A 5,804-nucleotide genomic window follows, 5' to 3' on the forward strand; every position below is an offset into this window, starting at 1 on the left:
TGGGGCAGCTGGGAGCCACACGCTGCCTTGCAGGTCCCATGAGGTCAGCCTGGCTGACTTCGGGCTGGGCTGCGGGGGCCTGGGCAACATATCCTGGGGTGGGGTCTGGCCCTGCAGCCTTGAGGTGCAGTGTGGTGGGGGGGAGAAGCCAGGGTGGAGCCAGTGAGGGGGCCAGAGCAGAGATCTGGGGGGGGGCGGGAAGGACAGGAGCCCCTCTGCAGGGGGAATGTGGCAGGACCTGGTGGCACAGAGAACAAGCCTGGGGATCATACATGCCTTTATTTTTTCAACAAAAGTGAATGAGCTTCAATGCTGTACCAGATGCTCAACCAAAACTTTCCTGCCCTCAGTGAGCTGATATTCTAAAGGGGATGAGGGACAATACACTAGACAAGTAAGAAACATCTAAGTCAGCTCCTGGTAAGGAGGGACAGGAAACTTGGGTGGGGCTGTAGAATGAAGGGAGGGCCTGGCATTTTACATAAGGCTGGTTGGGAAAGCTTTGCTTAGAAAAGGCCTGGTGGGGCCAGGCGTGGTGGCTCACGCCTGCAGTCCCAGCACTTTGGAAGGCTGAGGCGGGCAGACCACCTGAGGTCGGGAGTTTGAGACCACCCTGATTGACATGGAGAAACCCCGTCTCTGCTAAAAATACAAAATTAGCCATGTGTGGTGGCACACATCTGTAATTCCAGCTACTCAGGAGGCTGAGGCAGGAGAATTGCTTGAACCCAGGAGGTGGAGGTTGCAGTGAGCAGAGATTGTGCCATTGCACTCCAGCCTGGGCAACAGAGAGGTCCTCCATCCAAAAAAAAAAAAAAGAAGAAAGAAAGAAAGAAAGAAAAAAAGGCATGGTGGCTCACGCCTACAACCCCAACACTTTGGGAGACTGAGGCAGGAGGATTGCTTGAGCTTGAACCCAGGAGTTAGAGACCAGACCGGGCAACATAGTGAAACCTGGTCTCTATAAAAAAATTTCAAAAAGTTATCTGAGTGTGGTGGCGTGTGCCTGCGGTCCCAGCTACTCAGAAGGCTGAGGTGGGAGGGTCAGTTTCGACTGGGAAGTCGAGGATGCAGTGAGCTGTGATTGCACCACTGCACTCCAGCCCGGGTGACAGGGCAAGACCCTATCAAAAAAGGAAAAGGAAGGGCGTGGAGAAAGGCATGCATGTGGAAGTCTGGGGGAGGACCCCCCCAGGCAGTGGGAACGGTGGGGCAGACACTCAAGTCAGGGTGGCTGCACGTTGGGAACAGTGAGGAGGCCCTTGCGGCTGGAGCAGAATGTGTGGGGGCAGAGCGGCGGGAGAGGGGTCGGTCAGGGCTGAGAAGTGGAAGGAGCCCACCACCTTCCTGAAGGCTCACCTGGCGGCTGTGCTAAAGCGGGCATGGCATTGCAGAATCCCCTCCAGGGGCTGACATTCCATTAGGGTGGTGGGGACAGATCTGATGGATGGGAGGTGGGGGTGGTGAACAAGCAGGAGTCAAGGACAACTCCAGGAGGACTGAATTGAAAGGGTGAATGAGCCAATGACTCATGGAGAGCTTGACGCCCCAGGACACTCCCTCATCCCCCCTCCCCAGCTGCCCTTGCCTGCTGAAGCCCCCTCCTGGTGATGACTCAGGTGCTGAAGCCACGCATCCCCAGCTGTTCCTCTGTGCTGGACCTGGGGCTCCTCTGGCACAGGGCAAGGTGTTCAGAGCCGTGAGCCCGGGACCAGCGGGCGTCCCTAGTCTGTCCTTATTCAACGAACCCTTAGCACAGGGTCCTCCGTGGGATCCTGGCTGGGTTCCCACAGCTTGCTTCAGAGCTGACCGGCCCTCGATCCTGGGCCGTCCTGGTCCCAAGGCAGGGCTGGGTCCTTGCTCAGCAGCCGCACTCCTGAGGCCAGGCTCTGGGGGAAGGGAGGAGGAGGCTATAAACAAAGGGCTTGGAGCACAGACTCCTGGGGTGACACCTGGATACTCACCTCCCCACTCTGGACCTCATTTCCTCATCTGTAAATCGGCGATCATGCAATACCCACGCCAGCACTGTTGTGCAGATTAAATGAGTGGATATCACCACGTGGGTAAGACAGAGCCTGGTCCGGAGAACATGCGGTGCTGGCTAAGCCCCAGGGCCAGCCACCCCCTCAGGCACTCAGATGCCCTCTGAGGAACTGGTGCAGTGACAGCCCGAAGCCGGCCCTTGGTGCTGGGGAGGAGGGGTCTTGCTTGACCAGGAGGCCCTGCCCTGAGCCGGGTTGGCCTCCCTTGTGGCTGCCCTCCTGAGGCACCCTGTCTCCTGTACCCAGACATAGTCCTGGGCTCCAGGAGGGCTGGGTAGGCAGGGAGCCCAGTGAGCTGGTCAAGCTTGGGAAAGCATGAGGGGCGTCCCGAGGCCTCCTTGAAGTGGGGAAGGGCTTTTTCCCATCCCCCCAACTCCTGGCGAGGATGAGGGTCCGTCTGATGTTCCTGTGTGTTCCTAGGGCCATGGGTCTCAGAACATTGTACTGTGGACAGTTTAGGCCCTGTAACCCTTCCTTACCTCTTCGCTAAACACTAAACACTAAACAGGCTGGTTAAAAAACCCACAGAAGTAAAAACCATGCAGACGGGTGTAAAATGGAAGTGAAGACTCTCCCTAGCTCCACCCACACTCTCTCTCCAGAGAGAACAATTATTACCTGTTTCTCGTGTCTGTCCCCGGAAAGGCCCTGGCCCTCACAGGTGTAAACCTTCTCTCCAAAGGCGAACGGGGCTGTGCCGCACAGTGCTGTCGCAGGGCCGCAGCCCTACAGGGTCGTGGGGTGTCCCCTATCGCTGTGCTTAGGCACAGGATGCAAGAAGTAAAGAGACAGGACCCGGCCAAGGAAAGTGCAGCTGGGCGCAGAGGGGCACGCCGCCTATAAGCACAGACAGGTGAGGCCCGAACGTCCAGAGGCGTCTGTGTTTATTGTGTGCAGGTTAGGGGGCAGGGTAGTGAGTGAGGTCATCTTTAAGAATAGTCACAGGGTCGTGAGCAATAAACCAGGGGTCCACCCCCATTAGGTCCCCGAGGCATGGAGGTGGGCGTGCGCAGCGAAGAGGGTGCAGTGTGCAATATATCTCTGGCATGCTACTTCTAAGAATATCTATAGGAGGATGCTTTGACTCACAGCAGCGGCAGAGCTGTCAGGGTTACCGCCACCTTCTGGCAGCTTCCAGTGATTTCTATAGGAAGATGCCTTTCGAGCAGCACAGTAACAAGAGCTGGTAAAGTTCAGCCACCAAGGCGAGATTATACCGGAGGGGTTTTAAGCCCTTGGAGGCTCTTGGGATTGCAGGTCTGAGGGCAGCCTTCCGCAAGAACTGGAGCAAGGTCCTACAACTCCTTTATCAGGAGGAGTGGCTCTTGCCCCAAGCCTGCCATACAGCGGGTATCTTTACAATGCGGAACGCTGCCGCCTGGGCCGTGGATTCTTGTCCTGGTATAACTGCTTTTCCCTAAATCACGCTCTGTACCGTGTCTGTTCTATACATTCCTCTGACCATAAGCTGCTTCTTCCTTAATTCATGCTCTGTGCTTTGTCTGCTCTGGGCATTCCTCCGACAATGAACTAAAATAATATCTATATGGAAATAACAGATTAGTAGGACGTTCTTCAGGCACTCATTCTATAAACTAATATATGATTATATATAAAGGATAATATGAAAGGAAATAACTGAGTAGTGCTGCTGTAAGCTAAAATATTCTTCAGGCACTAATTGTGCTAGGAATCTGCTTAGCTCTCCTTCCTTGGTGCCTAAATGGGGGGTTACCCGCAGCTGTGCCTGTCCCTGTCCCGGGCCCACCTGCCGTCCATCGACTGTCGCCAAGGATGAAGTAAGGATTGGCCATTCCTACCTGTCTGTTTTCCACTACTACAGACACCTCTGCCAGGTTTTCAGTTTCTATGGGAGCGTGTCTGGGATGCCTCCTAGCTCTCTCCCTGCAGGCTGAAGGGGCATGGATGGGGTGGTCTGGGCTCTGGAGGGTACACTCTACCTCATCATGCATGGAGACATGAAGGTGCGGAGAGGCGGTGGGGGGGGGGGCTCCTCACCAGCACCGGCAGGTTGGGGAGAGACGGCGATGTGGAGGGCCCTGGGCTCCAAGCGCCCAGGGAAGGAATCTGATCACTGAAGCCTCATGGCCTCCTCCCTCCCTGAAACACTGCTGCCTGTGGTCTGATTGGAAGCTGAGTTCCAGCAGTTAATCCCATCACAGGGGCTCTGCCGAATGGTAGGAGGTTTTTTCTGTTTTGCTCCCTTGGTCTAGATTTCCCCGGGGACAGCTCTGACCAGCCTCTGCGTGCCTAGTAAATTAAATGTTAAAAAAATCCTCACAATGACTTTAATCAATCCACTGACATGGCGGGTGGCCTCCTCCCAGAAGCCCTTGGTCCGCTGAAGGGAGCCCAACCCCCCAGGCTCAGGGTCTTGGATGAGACAGGATGGGGGAAAAGGAGCCAGGACAGCCTCTCCAGTCCCCTTCCTGTGGGAGAGGGATGAGGGTGGGTGGTCCCTAGAGTGTCCTCCTGGAGAGGGACAGGGAGAAAGGGGGGACTCTGGCCCTGATCCCAGACCAGGAGTGATGGTGGGCGCAGGGAGGGGGCAGCTCTTCCTCACTTCTCTCCTGACCGGAAGCCTAGGTGGGTACAGGGCAGGTGGTCATGATCAACCATGTGGTCAGCAAGTCCAGCGTTTATGGTGATGCTGTTGGAGACAAATTGAAGTGCTGGGCTCTCTGGGTTAGAGTCAGGTTGAGACAACGTCCTCCAGCCACCACTCGGGGGAGTCAGGGGAAGGACCCGGTCAGCAGGCTGGTCTTCAGACACTGGGGCAGTGGGGTTGTGCGGAGTGGCCAGGGTCCTTCCCAGGGGAGAGTAGAGGGGTGTAGGGGGCAGAGAGCACAGAAGGTCTAGCCCAGCCTCAGCACCCCAGCCAGGCCATAGGTGCGCGCTGGCGCCGCTGAAAACGTTCTCCTTCCCTTGTCTGCTCACCTTCCAGGTCCTGCTCAAGGCGCATCCTCTCTCCTGGGCAGTGTCCCTGACACTCCCTAAACTCCCAAGGACCTTCTGCGTGGGCCTAGCGCATTTAGGCGAGCCTCTCTGCCTGCTTGATCCTCTCCCAAGCCAGGCACCTCACTCACTTGCGCGCCAGGCTGGGGCAGCCCACAGGAGCAGCGCGGGACCCGGGCTAGAGTTCGCACCCAGGCAGAGTGCCCGCCCCCGCCCCTAGTTCCGGACCCTTAAAGTCGAGCCGTCGTGCCAGGCGGCCAACTCGAATCTTCCAGCCCTCAGGGAGTCGGGGTTGGGGTAGGGAAGGCCACGGGTGTTGGGAGAATCGGGATCCTGGAGGGGAGGCTTGGAGACTGCAGTCCGTGGGCCGGTTGGGGTGGGCCTTGGAGGTCCACAGGCCAAAGTTGAATGCGGGCCCTGGAGCGTGGGCGGGGTGGGGTGCACAGGTCACTGGGCTCTGAGCGTTTCCACGGGCCAGGACCCCAACGCGAGGAGTCCTCAGGACAGACTGGAGGGGGAAGGGGCTGCGACTGTGCCCCAGTCGGCAGGGTTTTACAGCAGCCGCGCTGCCCCCTCCCTGCCGGGCACCTGGCAGGAGGCGCCTACGTCTGGGGGCGTGCGAGGCAGGTGGGTGCGGCCGGGACCCGATTCTGGCCCCCATCCTCGCCCCGTTGCGGGCGGGGCCGTCGCCCCCCACCTGCAGGCCGCGTGGCTGGTGTCTGGCTCGCCGCCCGGGCGGAGGGGGCGCTGTCGGCGCGGGCGGGCGGGGCCGGGGCGCGGGGG

This window comes from Cebus imitator, unplaced genomic scaffold, assembly GCF_001604975.1.
Source record: "Cebus imitator isolate Cc_AM_T3 unplaced genomic scaffold, Cebus_imitator-1.0 Scaffold338, whole genome shotgun sequence".
NCBI classification, from domain to species: domain Eukaryota; kingdom Metazoa; phylum Chordata; class Mammalia; order Primates; family Cebidae; genus Cebus; species Cebus imitator.